Consider the following 19,296-nt stretch of genomic DNA (forward strand, 5'->3'; position numbering starts at 1 on the left):
CGTTTAACTTATCACATCGTAGCATCTATGATATTCAAACAATCGCGCTGCAATTTTTTGTATTGAGGTCAATGTCCAAGGGAAGCATAGAAAACAATTCGAAGTCAAAATATTGTTTTTAAAAGTGAGAAAAAAATACTAACTTTGAAGTGATCTGCTCACAGAAAAAATTTTCGGTAAGCGGTAAACTTTTTTGTTTTTCATGTTAGATGGGGGGTCAAAGCGAGAAAAATGTTGAGTAAGAATGGAAATTCGTTTTAAAAGTTACCGCTCCTCAAAATCTTTACTGCTTACCGAGTTACGGCCAATTAACGTCAAAACTAAATCACACGCGCGTAGTTTAAAATAGAATACAAATTTGTGTAAATTAAAAAGCACGAATTACACAAATAATTGATAAAAGTCGTCTCTACTAATTACACAAGTCATCATTGACATCTGGTCCACAGATCACCTCTCCAATGCCTCTCTGCTCCACGCCGAGACTTGCGCTGCAAGCTTGAAAGAATGACTGAAACCATTCTTGGAGCTTACAGCGTGCTGGAAAGCTATAGCTAGACCACTTAGAAAAGGCAGCTATGGCGGAAACCTAAATCATTTCCTTCTCCCATACTCGCTGCGTGTTCCCCTCTGTGCATTCCCCGACGTCGATCACCAATCAGAATCTGTGTCTTAACCGAAGTTGGCGGTGCTAAGTCGCTATTATCGAGACTCTTATTGGATTGTGTTCTTTACTTCCGCTTCAACTGTACACTTCTGGTCAAAATATTTGTCCTCTGATTTCCGCACATGCTCGCATAATTTCGTCTATTTTTCTGGGGAACATTCATACATGAGTTTATGATCAAACAATATTACTCACGTAAAGACATGTCAATACTCTGGTTATAACTTAAACACACAGCACTATTACTAGTATTCATTTATTTATTTTATACTACCACTTCACTTCACTTTGGCGCAACTGTACTCCCTACGAATTCAGCGCTCGCCATGAACAAGAACTGTAGGAGGGGAGATTAGCGCATGCGCATTACAACTGCATTTACAAAGTGGTACCCCTATAGCAGTAAAGCGACCATCCATGAGTCAACGTGTGCGGTGTCATATGATTCTAGCGATTCATTTCCCCCACTACCGCTACCAGCTAGTCTACCATCGTCAACGTGTTCGTACCCTTAAGGTAGAAACACATTATTGCCACGGCACGAAATGTGATTTCCTGTGCTGTCACGTTCTACATTCAATGTGTGGTATTCGTTTTCTCCATTTATTTACGTTGCTTAGAATCACACTGTTCCCACGCCACGGACACCACGTCCTCTCCTGTGTAGCACTCGTGCCATCACGTTTAGATTTTCTGTCGCACCGGACATTGTTGGACGGTGGAGAGCACGTGCAGGTTCATTATGGAGGAATATATCATTGAAAAAGTAAGGCAATATGAATTTATGTATAATTTTAAGTCATCCAATTGCAGAGACTTAAACATGAGAAAAGAAGCTTGGGAGGGAAGAGGAAGAGAGATTAATATAAGCGGTGAGTACTGAATGTTAACTTATTTCCAAGAGCTATTCCATCTCAAATTGACCGAAATATAGAGAAAATTGACCTTAAAATTTCTAAATACAATGAAACCTTTTTTGTACGTAGAGAACAGTGATACAATGAGTATAAAAAATGCGAGGTTTTTTACTGATCGATTTCATATGGAATAGCCCATAAGTAAATCATCGATTCAACTTAACCTTATCATTACTACTATTTTATTATTATTATTTTTATTATTATTATTATTATTATTATTATTATTATTATTATTATTATTGTTGTTATTTTAGGAGGTACATCAGTGTAGATGCGACCATACACATAAAAGTGCATATTAACAATGACTACAACAGCTGTACTGTAGACATTAATCTTAATTTTGCGATCTACCTCGACGAACAACATTGAATTGCCAAGGCACTGAGCCTAGAGAATTAAAATATTCCTTGAAGCTTTCTCGCACTTGAAAAGACTCGCGTGTACTGTTTCTTCTCAAGTGGTCTAGGTTTCTTAGGGCACAGGTTGGTAGTGAAAGTGCTTGCACAACAGGCTCAAACATATTGTCTTTACATAGCATATTATGCAGGGAGCATGACGCAAGTACAATTCTATCGACCATGTTCTGTTGTACCTCCATATATCTTCGAAAAATTCTCCAACGAGCAGTCAAAATTCCGAATGCATTCTCGACCACATTTCTCGCTCGGGAAAGTCTATAGTTTAAAATATTTTTTGTTTCGTCTCCATCTAAATGGTGCCTGCCATATGGACGCAGAAGATATTTCTTTAGTGGAAATGCTTCATCCCCAACAATTATGTGTGGTTGTGGTTCCCCATTTTCAACTAATGGAGCATTTTGTGGCACATTTAAAGTATTAGATTCCAGTTTTTTTCCCAAAGTGTGAATTAGCAAAAACACATCCATCACTGTTTCTGCCGTAAGAGCCTACATCAATTGTAATAAATTTATAATCCGCATCAACCAGAGCATTTTCGATGTCTTCTTCAAACTCTGAAGAACTACTGGAACTACTAACCCATTCATCTGCCATCTCTGCTACAGAAAGCTACTGAATAAAATAGCGACTGAACAGATTGTAAGTTTAGTGTGAAGTGACATGGCGTGGCGATAATGTGCACACAACGCGACACAGCACGTGCCTTCCAACTTATGTGATCTCACAGGAGAACACATGCCGTGGCAATAATGTGTTTCCGGCTTTAAACTTACAATAATAAATTACACGAAATATGGCGGAATCATGTGACGTGTAGCGAACACGACATGGTAGCTCAACTATAGACAACATTTATAACCTAGGCGAGTTTCGAATCCATGACTTGGTTTACAAGCAATGTTAAACTGCGTGTTATAGCCGTTGTGCACACAACGACCGGCTACCTTATTTTCTAAGCTGACTAGATAAACGTATTGTTCAAAGATGCGCTTAATTATTTAAGGTAACAGTCTTTAACATACATTGTGGAAAATGTAAAGTCTATTGAAAATTGTAACATCTCTCGATCGATTTACCAACGAAATCATTTTAAAATCTCAACAAGACATTCTCTTCGTTACGTACCGGTACTGCAACAATAAGCATACTCCCCCCGCCCACTTTCATTATTTACATGCGGCAAGACTAAACAAATTTGTCTTAATGAAGCTGCATATCGCATGCAGATGACACAATTTTACTGGTAATGGGCTGGAGACTGTAGGCGATCTTGGACCTCCTCCATGAATGGTTAGTGACTACAGTCCCAAGGTTAATGCTAGTAAATGTGAAGTCGGACTCTTTCTGCTAACAACGAAGCTCGGAGACAAACCAGCACTATCCACTGCCGCATCCATGACTTAGCACTAGACTTCTATCCAAGTAGTCCGTGTTCAATCCCTGGCCTGGTGGTGATGGAATTTGCGAGTAAAGCAGACGCTGCAGAATGTTTTTTGTGGGGGTATTCCTTTTCATTCAATTACCATTTGCCACCTTCCTCTTTTTTATGTATCGTCTGCAGTCGTTAAATGTATGCTGGAGTGAAGTTTTGAGGATAGTATGAGTCTTTGACGCTGATGTAGATTTTAAGGGCTTGGCATCCCTAGCCCTGGGTTTATCACGTCTCGTCTGGGGATGGGATCTGGCTGTAAGGGTTTGAGCAGGATGGTCGGCCTGCCTATTTCGGATTCAAGAATAGACCACTACCAAGGCCATCCGTCCAGCTTGGACAACGATTTTACATACAGAATGTTAAAAACAAAGGCCTAATATTTTGTGGGTGGTAGTATGCATAAAAACAAGGAAAAAAGTTCAATAAACATGAGTCCTAAAATTAACAGTTTTTAAGAAAAACTTACTTTAAAATGTTCATGTTGGTCACAGGTTTGATAGGGTCACACATTTACCCGATAGATCAGTGATGTCAAAGCAAGCGCATTTTTCTGACCTTGATGTCGTGCGCGGGCAGCAAGCGCTAAGTATGGAAAGAGGAAGTGTTGTGTATATGAATAAGCAACCTGTTGGATTAAGAAAACAGTGGTGCACAAACTTCAAACGGAACGTGAAATTTTATGTCGTTATTTTTATATGGCTTCTTTCTGTTTAATATTATCTATATTGTCTGTAAAACAAAAGTACTAACACTGATTTCTTAATATTGCACTTTGTTTTAAATCTTAATAACATAATAGAGAGTTAAGAAGGAATATTCATTTAAATTCCATAGTAGTATAATATTATACTGAATTAAGTGGATGAAACATCATTCATAAAGAAAGTGATATTCCAAAGAAAGAGATTGAGTATGCCATGATAAGTTGGAATTTATATTGATGGTATCTTTAGCCTTACAAAAGTAATCAATAAACTAATCACAACAATATTACAGTACAAAGCAAAGTTACCTAGGCACTGTATCTGTTTTAAGTGTAACTAATATTACATAACAAAACTCTTATCGCATTATGCTTTTAAGGTGATATTTGTGAGCAACTTCCTATCATCAGAATATAAAATTATTTTCTCGAAATCTGCTGAAGCTATAGAGCTGACATTTTTACAACACATGGGCATGTATCTTTTGCTCATGATGTAACAGTAGTAGCTTTGTTAATTCATTTCCTTACAAACAATTTCCATGCGAATATTTTAAAAATTTTCAATACACTATCTTCAGTAATTACGTATATACGGTATATTAGATTTACGAAAACATTCTGTAAGGCTACTAAATAAATAGGCCTATACCTGAAAATTTCACTTTTCTATACGAAAAGTTGAGAAAATATTTCTAATGTAATCTTCATCTTACGATGTTGGATGACTAGATCAGATGCTATGGACAGTACTCTATAACAGAGTCGCCAGTATGAAAGGAGGATTCCGAACCTTTAGCGTGAAACGAACTCGATAGTACAGTTGTTGGTTGAGCGCCTGACTGGAGTACAGGAAGTCGCAGGTTCGAATCCCGCTCGAGGTTGTGGAATTCTTCTTTCATACCGTGGCATGATTGTGACTATAAAAGTATTTAAATTCATCAAAAATATTTCTTTTGAATAAAAAAATCAAACTTGGGAAAAATGAGCATTAAAATTAAAACTTACATTCTTATAATCCACTTATACTTCTCAGGCAAATCTAAAAATTAACATGGATACAGTTTTAATAAGTTCTCTTCCCTTCATCTATTGAATCAGTGCTGGCCATCCATGAATATAGCTCGACCAAGCGGCATATACCACCTCTCTCGTCTATCTCTTTCATTTCTGCTGTAAAGCGCTCGGGCTCTCCTGGGCTCTAAAGCGCGCGCTTGCTGCTGTGGGCATCAATTGACATGCCTGACATAGATTAACTGGTTCTCAGTATTGGCATTTCTTAGCAAATCAATTGCCAGTATTGCCGGAGGAAGTACAGTACTATCAAAGTCTCGAAGTAAATGTGGTTTATGCATGATGGAGTACCAGGCCATTTCCATAACGGAGTCAGACCAGTAGCGGCCGATGATCGAAATCCTCGGTGAGGCCAGATGCAACTAGTTTAAGTGCTTCCGATAGGAAATGTTTGTTTATGATATTAATTATTATTGTTATTATATTATTAATATCATTATTACTGTATTATTATTATTAGTCTATTCTTATTACTATCAAGAAAAATAATAATTTCACTCACCAAATAAGCTGTTATGCTGTGAGTTTCAGTGATTGTTTCAGTGTGATGAAGCAACCCATATTTTGTGTTGAAATTCACCTTTCTTTCTTTTCTTTTTATTTTTTTCCTTTGACAGCAACAAATAAGGCCAAGAGAAGTTTATTTTGCCTCACATTACCACATAACCATTTATGTTGCCCATACCAGGATGCAATAGAAACTCGCGTTTTAAGATTATGTGTCAGAAAAATTATCAGCGATGTCGTAGGTAGTATCTCTCTTTATTTAAAACTTCCTTTCTTTCAGTATTATTTCTTCTCGAAAAAGGACACTCTAACAATGAATTAACTTCTCCAGCATTATTTCTCTCATTTGTTTCTGTTTATATTTTCCCAAAATACATAACAACATTGGCCCAGATTCACTACTGTAATTACTACGAAGTACAATAGTAGAACACCCACGCTTATGTCATAAACTGAGACATAAGGGGAGAGAATCGAGTGGGTCTCTGCCTGCCAAAGAGCTGGAATTTTGTTATTTATGGCCTAGTTAGGAAAACAAGTCACCACTGCTATTCCCACCCCACTCTACCCTTGAGGCCGGCCCATGGATGGGAGGAGTGAAAGCTGACCAGGCCAGACGAATTGTGCCTCAGCTACAACGTTTTAAGCGAAACTCAAAGCCCGCGAAAGGACATGAAATGCGTTAAGCCAGACCCGGCACGAACGATTCTGGCCTCAGGAACAAATTTTACTGCAAAACAGGTCTATATACATCACAAGCCAGACCCGGCACAAGCGATCCCGGCCTCAGGAACAAATTTTACTGCAAAACAGTTCTATATACATCAAAGTTTTCAAATGCTTCTACAACGATATATGCTTCATTCAAATAACTAATATATTATATAAAAACACAAAATTTGATTTCAGTTAAGCCAAGTGGCTGAGGCCCGGCCTCACTTGCCTCAGTCAATCAGCCGCCACTGAGTCAGACGATATCTAACATGAGTATTTAATCTTCGATGGATTGGCCGGGGTGATCCTGTACCATGGGCTGCTCGTTCCCTAGATCTTAATGCCTTGGACTTTTGGTTATGGGGATATTTAAGGCTTAGTGTACCCATGTGTTGTGCGACCGTCAACTTAAGTTGGATGGATTGCTGAACGGTTGACTACTGTGTTCGACTCCCGCTCACACTTATGAGTCATTCCACGTCAAATCGCACAAAATTATACAAATTTTGACCTTCATATTTCTGATTGCGTTTATATTTTTTTACCAACTCTATGGGTCTCATAAACCAACAAGTCTATTTTTATTTCCTCCTAAGTCCACATGTTTTTAAAATATTACATGTTAAAATTCGTTAAAAATGTCGCACAATGCAACATTTAAAGCGTCATATTTCTGACGATATTGATGTTGAAATTTTTTTGAAAAAATGCATTTAAAAGCTTAAAGTACTGTCTTTTATTAAATATTTACTAACTAATTTTAATATAATTATTTCAAATATTTTTTTATAATTAAATTTTTAAAACATATACATCAATGTGAAATAGCCCTATTAAAAATCTAAAAAAATGCCTACTAGGTGCACTGAAGTATTCTTAATAATTTCAGAAAAAATCAGAATGGGATCTCCAATAGTTTAATGGAAATTTAATTACTTATGACAGAATGTGTAGCGGTCGGCGCATCAGCAGTGGACGGGAAGCTTTAAAGCGCGCTAAGAGGTTTATCGGCGCTGGATAATTGACTGAACTTTGCAACATTACACCCAGTACGGATCAAGTTACTCGAGGAAACACTGCTAATTTACTTATTATGATATCTTCAAATAATTGTACATTATGCTTTTCAAATGTTTCTTTTCATTCACATTTTAAATTTTCATTCGCCTACCTTCTTTCTTGAAAGAAAATTGTTTTACTAAATCTTCAGTTTTCGACAACGGAATGAAATAATATAATTTTAATGTACCAGTTATTGGTTTTAGATTATGGTATCTGGCCTGCAAATTTTCAGTGTGGTTTTTGTGCTTATTGAATGGACAAAATATAAATGACACGTTAGAAATATTTTTTGTGACTAATCAAACAGTTTTTTTGTGTTGTTATAGGATCTTGTATAGGCTAACTCTCGTGGCAAGTCTTTTAACAGTATCTCCAATGCCAACACATGGACCTTTACCATGCGACATTGCAAAGAAGTGTCATTCAGCACCAATTCCATAATCGTCTTCATGTAAGCAATTATTTTCATTTTTTTTTTTTTGTGAACTTGATCCATTGGAAAAGTAGATGATTTTTTCATATCGTTGAATTCTTGCTTTAGGAAATTGATTGCTTCGGATTGAAAAAAGTGAAAGGGATCGGTGTCATGTTTCATGGTTTCTGAGATGACATTACTTTTGTAACGAATTTCTGTATCTCCTTTGAAATATACTACGAAAGGATTTATTTATTTATTTAAATATACAGAATAAAGAATATAATTACAAATAAGAGAAATAGAAATAAAATAATACAATCAATATAAAAAAGGAGATGCAGTAGTATTAACAAAATTTGAGACCGAATGAGCAGCGCTCGTGTTCGGTCACAGTTCAGATATAATATTAATAGGCCTATAAGAGAATATAAAATAAAATAAAGTAGGAAGTAAAATTAAAATTGTACTGTATTGTGGCTTGGCATATGTTCCAATGCACACCTTGTATTGAATATTGTATTACAAATGAATAATTTTCAGAAAAGTCTGCAATAACTATGTAATTTTCAGGTTGTACTTTCTTTGCATTCCGTCAAAAATAAAATATGGCTGACTTTTGAATGGATGATGATGCATCTTCTACATGAAAAACTTAACATACTAGGGAGCCTTTTACTTTTGAAACTTTTCACGGGGGAATCGTTTTGTTGTATCTTTCATTTCTTGATAGGGGATTCTATTGACATCAAACTCTTGTTTAATTCCTCAATATTACTGATTTCTAGCACTGTATCCATAGAACTGCTAGAAGAAATACTGGGATAATCACTTTCTCTGTCCGCACTTTCATTTGATTCATGTTTATTAATATCACAAGAACTACAGGCTTCACATATAATTTCACCTGATCTATGCGGAAATTGATTGATTTTTACGGAACAAATCACATATTTACACACTCAAAGTCTCCTTTAAATTGAGCTTTATCAATAAGTCGCGACTTACGCGTCTTAGTGTACTTTTCTTTTTAAAAGCGTGATTAGGAAGGTAAATGGATTTAAACACTTGTTATATATTACGCGATCTTTACCATCACTCATGTTGTATAGAAGTCACGTCACTGCGCGAAATTCAAACCCAAACTGATTATTTTTCTCTCATGCCATCTGTTTACTGCCATAAAGTTTACTGCCTTACCCAGTCTTGCTATCATCAAGCACTTGGCTATATTACAGTATAAACTGTGAAGGGCTTCCCCCTGAGCTGACAATAATAAAATAATTTTAGATAAGATATTTACTGTTCCTTAAGGTATTAATCATTTGATGATTAGTATGGTGACATCAGATGCAATGGGAAATTTCCACGGGCAGCCTTCTAGCCTATGGCTGCAAGCAGTTCATTAGCTGGGCATCGCGAGCGCGTGCATGCCTCCGGAAAATAAATTGTTACAAATGTATGGGTGCCGATCCCATATTTATAAATGCAGTAGTTTACAGATAATACATCAGCGAACAAGTCTATATTTTTTTTTTCAGATTTTTAACTTGGCTATTTGATATAGTAATTTTGCTTTGAAAAAGAAATGATTAAAAAAATAGGCCAAATTTTAAATTTATTTGTGATAGGCCTAAAGTAATAAAAAGTGTTGTATTTCGTCTTTCAAATGCGCCAAACCGCAAATCTCAATTATATGTAGACACAAAGTTCCAAGCGAGTTTATGTAACAGTGCGCGCATAACTTGCGTAACTTCAAATATTCATAACTACACAAATAATTAATAATTGTGAATATAAAAAAATATGGGTCTCCTTATTTGATGTCTGGAATTCATGAAAAAAAATTCGACCACTTCCGAGAAGGTCGTGTTTTATTGCTGTGCGATTTGACGTGGAATGACTCTTATCAAGATTTCTGACACCACCATTACACTTAATAATGGAAAAGAAACGATTTTACTGAAAGAGCATATTATAGGAAAACTACATGGTTACTGAACTTAGGTTCTAGACTGAATTAGTTGTGAATAAAACTATACTCGATTTATTATATATATATATATATATATATATATATTCAGTGAAACGTACAGCAGAGTCCGTATGGGTCAGTTTCTGTCAGATGTGTTTCCGATTCACTGTAGGCTAAAGCAAGGAGATGCACTATCACCTTTACTTTTTAACTTTGCTCTAGAGCAGCGTTTCTCAAACTTTTTTGAAGTGGGAACCATTTTTTTAAGTCAGAACTGTTCTGCAGACCACCTTACTCTTGTTCCCTTCGAAAGAAAATTTATAATTTTTTAAAATAGAATTAATTAATTATAATATTTTTGTAATTATATTTTTTTGTAGCCAGTAACTTATAACAAGCAAGTAACTTATAACAAATTCTGTGCATTGTTGATTCATCGCTTGCCTGTTAGCAGTTAGTTGTTTGAAATCCTTCTTATGTGGTACACGCTAGTAGTTGTCCATGTCTCTGTTAAATAGTGCCCATTATAAATAATGGAAAACTGGCTTCGATCCGGATCTTTGAAAAGAAAGGAACATGATGATACGCTTCATTTAAGCAGTGCTAATAGTTTAGAAGCTGTGTGTGAAGAAATATATTAATTATAGTGCCATTAAAGAAATATCTAGTCCTAGGGGTAGCTATTCAAAGAAAAAATATTTTCGTAAATATTACAAGAGTTATTTGGAATTTGGATTTACTTGGTGTGGCAATGAGAGTGAACCAAAACCTCGGTGCGTTGTTTGTTACGAAGTGCTTTCAAACGAGTGTATGAAAGCTGCGAAATTGAAACGGCACTTAGAGACGAAACACGCAGGTGTAAAAAGTAAACCTGTCGGATTTTAAGACAGACAGAGTCTAAAATTTCTTATATCGTCATCTGGAAAAAAAAAAAAAAGAAAAAAAAAATGAAAAAATTAATGCAGAATCATGCCCGAATTTTCAACAAGTAAAGATGCAATTTGGCATGTTCTATTATTGGTCTACGATGTACAGTACGTGCAGACTGGGTGTCGGCAAAACTATTAAGAAAGTAATCAATATATGAAAAGGTTGGTACTTTGGTCCTCTGTTATGAATTAAGGTGGTCCCTGGCTGGGTTACAGACTCGGCATCAGATATGCAGAGAAAAGATGGCGAGAAACACCACGTTCATAGTGCTTTAAATCTCTCTTTTGTTGTTGAGAGTTGAGTGGGAAGTGGGTAGACGGGTAGGGTAAGAAATTTAATAAAATATTAGTACTGGGAGAAAAAGTGAAAGGCGATTGCCATGTGTCATTTTCAAAGTCTGAGATTTTCAGCTACATTATGAAACGCAATTCGTTTGAATTTTATTTTTTCTTCTATCTTTTTTGAAGGACCGCAAGGACAGAACTCGAGGACCACAGGTGGTCCGCGGACCATAGTTTGAGAAACGCTGCTCTAGAGTATGCCTTTAGGAAAATTCAGGATAACAGAGAGGGTTTGGAATTGAACGGGTTATATCAGCTGCCTGTCTCTGCGGATGACGTGAATATGTTAGGAGAAAATCCTCAAACAATTAGGGAAAATACGGGAATTTTACTTGAAGCAAGTGAAGGAGAGGTTTGGAAGTAAATCCCGAAAAGACGAAGTATATGATTATATCTCGTGACGATAATACTGTACGAAATGGAAATATAAAAATTGTAAATTTATCCTTTGAAGAGGTGAAAAAATTCAAATAACTGGGAGCAACATTAACAATTATAGGCTAAATGATATTCAGGAGGAAATTAAACACAGAATAAATATGGGAAATGCGTGTTATTATTCGGTTGAGAAGCTTTTATCATCCAGTCTGCTGTCAAAAAATCTGAAAGGTAGAATTTATAAAACAGTTATATTACCGGTTGTTCTTTATGTTTGTGAAACTTGGACTCTCACTTTGAGAGAGGAACATAGGTTATGGGTGTTTGAGAATAAGGTGCTTAGGAAAATATTTGGGGCTAAGAGGGATGAAGTTACAGGAGAATGGAGGAAGTTACACAACGCAGAACTGCACGCATTATATTCTTCATCTGACATAATTAGAAACATTAAATCCAGACGTTTGAGATGGGCAGGGCATGTAGCACGTATAAGCGAATCCAGAAATGCATATAGAGTGTTAGTTGGGAAGCCGGAGGGTAAAAGACCTTTGGGGTGGCAGATATGTAGATGGGAGGATAATATTCAAATGGATTTGAGGGAGGTGGGATATGATGGTAGAGACTGGATTAATCTTACTCAGGATAGGGACCGATGGCGGGCTTATGTGAGGGCGGCAATGAACCTGCGGGTTCCTTAAAAGCCAGTAAGTATATATATATAAGGGGCTCACAACCAGAGTGGACCAAGTCCACCAGTGATTAGTTTGTGGATTAATACAATCTCGGATGAAGAAAACTTAGATTTATTCATTGCCAAAACAAACAAAGTCCATAACTCATTTGTTACTCCACAGAGGGCAGCATTTCCTATGGAAGGTAAAGGTTGCTAAGCGTGAGCCAGAAACTTTAAGACTCAATATCTCAGAACTATTCCAGAGGGATTTGGTCCACTCTGGTTGTGAACCCCTCATATATAAGAGTTATATATACATGTTGTATCACAAAATTTTCCCCCAGTTTATTGAGGTGATTCCTGATGTTGTTTGGAACAAAAAAATGTAAATACAGTAATAGGATGACATTCATAATTAAGTAGTTACGGCAATTTGAAAAGAGCAGAAAAAAATTTTATTTGAAGATATCATTGACAAAAAAGGAATCATAGTTAGAATACAAACAAGTGTTTCATTTTGTACCAGTCTGTTGCATGTAGAGTGGATTTAAAGCAAATGTTCAAAATTTCCTCCCTGCATCTGAAGGCAAAGATTCGCAAGGGTGTGAACCGCGCGTGTAGCATTTCGTAACTTCAAATGTTCCTCCCTTATTGTCGCCGTGGCATCGAGAATGTGTTGAATCAACTCTTCTCGTGTTTGCACCCTAATCTGGTACACGATGTCTTTCATCCACCCCCAGATGCAGTAATCTAGGGGTGTTAAATCTAGGGATCTGGCAGGCCAGTTGATAGGGCCTCCGCGTCCTATCCATCGATGTGGGAATTGGTGATTCATCTGAGCTGTTGCCACATGGTAGAACTGTGCAGGCGCCCCGTCATGTTGGACGTACATTTGGTGTCTTGTTTCCAGAGGAACATCCTCAAGAAGCTGCGGTAACTCTTCTTGTAACAAGTTAACGTACATTTCACCATTTAAATTTCCCGGGAAAATAAACGGAACACGGAATGGAACACCATGTATTATAAGAAGGGTAGATACAGGAAAAAAATATCAATCTAAGATATGTGTAATGAAAAATGGCGTGCCTCAAGTGTCAATATTAGGACTATTACTTTACTTTAAATCTCCGTCTTATGCTGATGATACGTGTCATATGTTGGAATAGCTCAAATGATGAGTTGGAGAAAAATATAAAATTACTTTTAACTGCTGATTTTTTGCAACCTATCAAATCTCCTTGCTGAGATATTTTAACAATTTAAAAATATTTTATAAATATATAATACCATGTAAAGATGCTTAAACACTGACCAATAATGATGTACAACTGTAAAAAAAAGTGGCCGCACTCGTGAACAGTAAATATTTTCTAAGTCCACTTCAGATAACGGTGATGTTACATGATGGAGGCGCTTACAGAAGCAGTTTTGGACTAAGATGTTTAAGCAGGAGTCATTCACATCTGCACCTCATAGAGTAGCGGTAATGTATTTACTTAATGATTCGAAGGTTGTGAGTTCAAGTCTTGTTCTAGTTATAATTTTATTTTTATCATTCTTTAGCAATATAAATAATATTTAAGTTATCATTTATATTCCGTTATCATTCTTTAGTGTTATAAATAATATTCAAATTATCATTTTACTTTGTTATTCTTTAGCGATATAAATAATATTTAAGTTATCATTTACATTCTGTTATCATTCTTTAGCAATATAAATAATATTCTAGTTATCATTTTATTTTGTTATCTTTCTTTAGCGATATAAATCATATTCAAGTTATCATTTATATTCTGTTATCGTTCTTTGGCATTATAAATAATACTGAAGTTATAATTTTATTTTATCATTCATAAGCTATATAAATAATATTCAAGTTATCGTTTTATTTTGTTATCATTCTTTAGCATTATAAATAATATTCAAGTTATCATTTATATTGTGTTATCTTTCTTTAGCGTTATTATCATTTATATTGTGTTATCTTTCTTTAGCGTTATAAATAATATTAAAGTTATCAATTTATTTTGTTATCGTTTGTTAGTGATATAAATAATATTCACGTTATCATTTGTATTCTGTTATCATTCTTTAGCAATATAAATAACATTCTATTCAAATTATTATTTATATTCTGTTATCGTTTTTTTAGTGACATAAATAATATTCAAATTATCACTTATACTCTGTTATCATTCTTAGCGATATAAATAATATTCAAATTATCATTTTATTTTGTCATTCATCTTTAGTGATATAAACAATATTCAAGTTGTTGTTCTTTAGTTTTATAAATAATATTGAAGTTATAATTTTTATTTTGTTATCATTCGTTAGCAATATAAATAATATTCAAGTTATCATTTGTATCCTCTTATTGTTCTTTAGCGATATAAATAATATTCAAGTTATCATTGTATTCTGTTACTATTCTTTAGCGATATAAATAATATTCAATTTACCATTTTATTATGCTATCGTTCTTTAGTGCTATTCAAGTTATAATTCATATTCTGTTATCGTTCTTTAGAAATATAAATAATATTCAATTATCATTTGAAGGGCTTGGAACAACATGGCGATAAGTTACACTCAAATTTTACAAGAAAACAACTCTTAAGGATTTAAGATTAAAGATTTTTTTTCCTGTGAAATTTGATTGTGGCTTATCACTGTGTCTCAAGCCCTTCATTTATATTCTGTTATTGTTCTTTAGCGATATAAATAATATTCAATTGTTATCATTTTAAGGGCTTGGGACAACATAGTGATAAGCCACACTCAAATTTTACATGAAAACAACTCTTAAGGATTTAAGATTAAAGAGTTTTTTTTAAATTTTATTGGGTTATTTTACGAAGCTGTATCAACATCTAGGTTATTTAGCGTCTGAATGATATGAAGGTGATAATGCCGGTGAAATGAGGCCGGGGTCAAGCACCGAAAGTTACCCAGCATTTGCTCGTATTGGGTTGAGGGAAAACCTCGGAAAAAACCTCAACCAGGTAACTTGCCTCGACCGGGATTCGAACCCGGGCCACCTGGTTTCGCAGCCAGACGCGCTGACCGTTACTCCACAGGTGTGGACAAGATTAAAGAGTTTTTTTGCTGTAAAATATGATCGTGGTTTATCATTGTGTTGTTCCAAGCCCTTCATTTGTGTTGTGTTATCGTTCTTTAGTGATAAAAATAATATTCAAGTTATCATTTGTATTCTGTTATCGTTCTTTAGCGATATAAATAATATTCAAGTTATCATTTATATTCTGTTGTCGTTCTTTAGCAATATAAGTAATATAAATTTAATGTTAGATTTGAAACAATGCAGTCACATAATACTAGTGTTAGTTTTTTCTTCTTATATTATTACATTATACTATCCTGTAACACAATAAAATGAAAAGAAGTAACGAGGGCACAAGTAAAGAAGTATATGCGAAAAAATTGACCCACTCCTCCTCCAAGACGTCCTGATTTATTTGTGGAAGCTCGTCCAGGAAGCTGGGATGCAGTGGCTGAGAACTGAAAAGACTAGTCGATTCCGTGGCCACTCTACTGTAAGAGATGGGAAGAAGATGGACTAAATATTGAATCATGACTTTTTGTTTTGGTTTTTAAACTTTTAATTATTTGAATTTTCTAAAGCAGCTGCCAGTAAGTTTGTTTTGTTTATGCCACGAAATATATTTTTGTTGAGATATTCATAGATTTAAAAAAGGCATATGACTCGGTTAAGAGAGAAGTTTTATATGATATTCTTATTGAATTTGGTATTCCGAAGTGTACAGCAGAGTTCGTATAGGCCAGTTTCTGTCAGATGCTTTTCCAATTCACTGTGGGCTAAAGCAAGGAGATGCACTATCACCTTCACTTTTTAACTTCGCTCTAGAGTATGCCATTAGGAAAGTTCAGGATAACAGAGAGGGTTTGGAATTGAATGGGTTACATCAGCTGCTTGTCTATGCGGATGACGTGAATATGTTAGGAGAAAATCCACAGACGATTAGGGAAAACACGGAAATTCTTGGTACGTTAAACCAAAGGTCCCGGGTTCGATACCCGGCTCCGGAACAATTTTTCCCTCGAAATTATTCAAATCAACTTTACAGGGAGTTATACCTGAAATCTTGATTTACGGAAATTCTAGTTGAAGCAAGTAAAGCGAGAGGTTTGGAAGTAAATCCCGAAAAGACAAAGTATATGATTATGTCTCGTGACCAGAATATTGTAGGAAATGGAAATATAAGAATTGGAAATTTATCTTTTGAAGAGGTGGAGAAGTTCAAATATCTTGGAGCAACAGAAACAAATATAAATGATACTCAGGAGGAAATTAAACACAGAATAAATATGGGAAATGCCTGTTATTATTCTGTTGAAAAGCTTTTATCATCCAGTCTGTTGTCAAAAAATCTGAAAGTTAGAATTTATAAAACAGTTATATTACTGGTTGTTCTTTATGGTTGTGAAACTTGAACTCTCACTTTGAGAGAGGAACATAGGTTAAGGGTGTTTGAGAATAAGGTGCTTAGGAAAATATTTGGGGCTAAGAGGGATGACGTTACAGGAGAATGGAGAAAGTTACACAACACAGAACTGCACACATTGTATTCTTCACCTGACGTAATTAGGAACATTAAATCCAGACGTTTGAGATGGGCAGGGCATGTATCACGTATGGGCGAATCCAGAAATGCATATAGAGTGTTAGTTGGGAGGCCGGAGGGAAAAAGACCTTTAGGGAGGCCGAGACGTAGATGGGAAGATAATATTAAAATGGATTTGAGGGAGGTGGGATATGATGATAGAGAATGGATCTTGCTCAGGATAGGGACCGATGGCGGGCTTATGTGAGGGCGGCAATGAACCTCCGGGTTCCTTAAAAGCCAGTAAGTAAGTATATAATCTTTCTTTTTTTCCGTTTGTAGCCATAATGTCATAATAAATAATGATAAAGTGGCATAATACATTAACGAACCTGATGTTAATTACTAAAACAGTCATAAAAGAGACAGGAGCAATTATATTTTCTCTCTCTCTTAAAAAAAAAACATAAAAAGCTCTAGGTTGTGTTTGAATGCAGAATCTCATGAATACTAGTGCAAAACTCTACCATTACACTACAATGGTAACACGGAGATCACTTCAATTATAATTGAGGGACTCAATATCAAAATGGGTCATGTCAGTAAAAGTTAAAATTAAAATTATGAATCAGTCATAAGCAGAAAGATGGCCCATTTTGATCTGCCTGCTCTGTGCTTCAGTAACATGACCCATTACGAATCAGGCATTTTAAGGATAGAAAGTAATCAGTTTCTATATAGAAGAAGCATTACTAACTCCATTTAAAAACAACCGACTTGTCCCATTTTGATACTGAGGCCCTCAATTGTAGATATCAGGCAACATTGTCCAACAACAAGTAACATCACCTGTGTCCAAATTGTAGCGGAGATACCAGAAGGAAACTTAGTTTCTAGAGAGCAGCTACTTTTTCTTTTGACAGCTGTACATCATTGCACATGATCCACATTTTAGAAAATTGCCATTTTAAATGTGTCCATTTTATACTTTGGAAGTCTCATTTCCATTGCGTCACTCACGCCATCAGAGTGACAGCTGATGCAAGAATATGTAATGAATTTGTCTACCGTTACTCTGACGGCCTAAACAGCGAAAAGGTTAAGTATTAACATATTAATTAAATATTTTTCAATAAATAATCTCATATATATCAGGTGTTTCAAAAATACGGGGCATAATTTCAGGTATGTATTTCCCACATGTAGACAATCAAAATAGTTCATTACAACGTGTGTCCGGAAATGCTTTATTTCCGAGTTATGGCCTTCACAACATTGAAATTCACCGGAACGTTTTTCTTTCTGCAGGTCGTTGCCGTCAAAGGAGACATTAAGGAGGGCACTCTGACAGTTCATTCCGAGGTGAAGGTTACATTCAGTGTTGTGTAGGCGTTAGACTGTGCGACATGTATTCAAATCAAGAGCTGGCAGAGATACACTTCATGTATGGTAAGGTGGACAGCAATGCTGTGCTGGCTCGTCGTTTGTACCAGGAGAGGTACCCAAATCGATAATGTCCAGATCGGAAGACATTTGTACGCCTCCATTACCGTCTGTGCGAGTATGGAAAATTTAACTCTCCTGGTTTGGGAAGGGGACGACCAAGATCTACAACTCCAGAAGTACAGGAGGAGATTCAGGAGGCTGTGAACATGACTCCTTCTATCAGCACACGAAGGGTAGCGTTGCAAGTTAATGTTCCTCATACGACTGTCTGGAGACTGTTGAAAGAGCATCAATTGTATCCTTATCATTTGCAATGTGTACAGGCCCTGTCACCAGCAGATTATCCTGCACGAGTTAGGTTCTGCCAGTGGTTCTTGCAGCAGTGTGGTGTAAATCCGAACTTTCCTGCCTTAGTATTATTTACAGATGAAGCACAGTTCACACGAGATGGCATAACAAATTTCCACAATCAGCATGTATGGGTGTATGAAAACCCACGTGCAACTGTTCCATCTCATCACCAGGTGCAGTTCCCCCTCAACATGTGGTCCGGTATCATTGGTGATCGATTAGTTGGACCCCATCTACTTGTAAACAGACTTACGGGGCAGGTGTACACAAACTTCCTGGAAAACATCATATCTCATGTTTTAGAAGACACTCCACTGATCAATCGTCAACACATTCACTTCTTGCATGATGGCGCTCCTGCACACTTCAGTCTACGGCTCGCCGGTACTTGGATCAAACGTTTTCTGATCGATGGATAGGTAGAGATGGCCCAATTGCTTGGCCTCCACGCTCACCTGATCTGAACCCTCTCGATTTCTACTTGTGGGGCCATTTAAAATCGTTGGTTTATTCGTCTCCGGTGCCTGATTTGGAATCCCTTCAGAATCGAATTGTGGCATGTTCTGAGGACATACACAATACTCCTGGAGTTTTGGATCGTGTTCGCAGGTCAATGAGACATCGATGTGAGGTCTGTATTCAAGCAGGAGGTGGACATTTTGAACATCTTCTGTAATGACGACATGCGGAAAAAAAA

General features: G+C 36.0%; 1 protein-coding gene across 1 annotated transcript in view; it reads left to right on the forward strand.

The window, feature by feature from the left end:
* The first annotated feature begins 1,294 nt into the window (after positions 1 to 1,294).
* LOC138705821 (nose resistant to fluoxetine protein 6-like) overlaps positions 1,295 to 19,296 on the forward strand; it is a 358,549-nt gene continuing 340,547 nt past the window's right edge. The window contains exon 1 of the mRNA XM_069834486.1: positions 1,295 to 1,433. The gene's annotated coding sequence lies outside the window, so the exon portion shown is untranslated. The remainder of the gene's footprint in view (positions 1,434 to 19,296) is intronic.

Source organism: Periplaneta americana, chromosome 9, assembly GCF_040183065.1.
Source record: "Periplaneta americana isolate PAMFEO1 chromosome 9, P.americana_PAMFEO1_priV1, whole genome shotgun sequence".
Classification (NCBI taxonomy): domain Eukaryota; kingdom Metazoa; phylum Arthropoda; class Insecta; order Blattodea; family Blattidae; genus Periplaneta; species Periplaneta americana.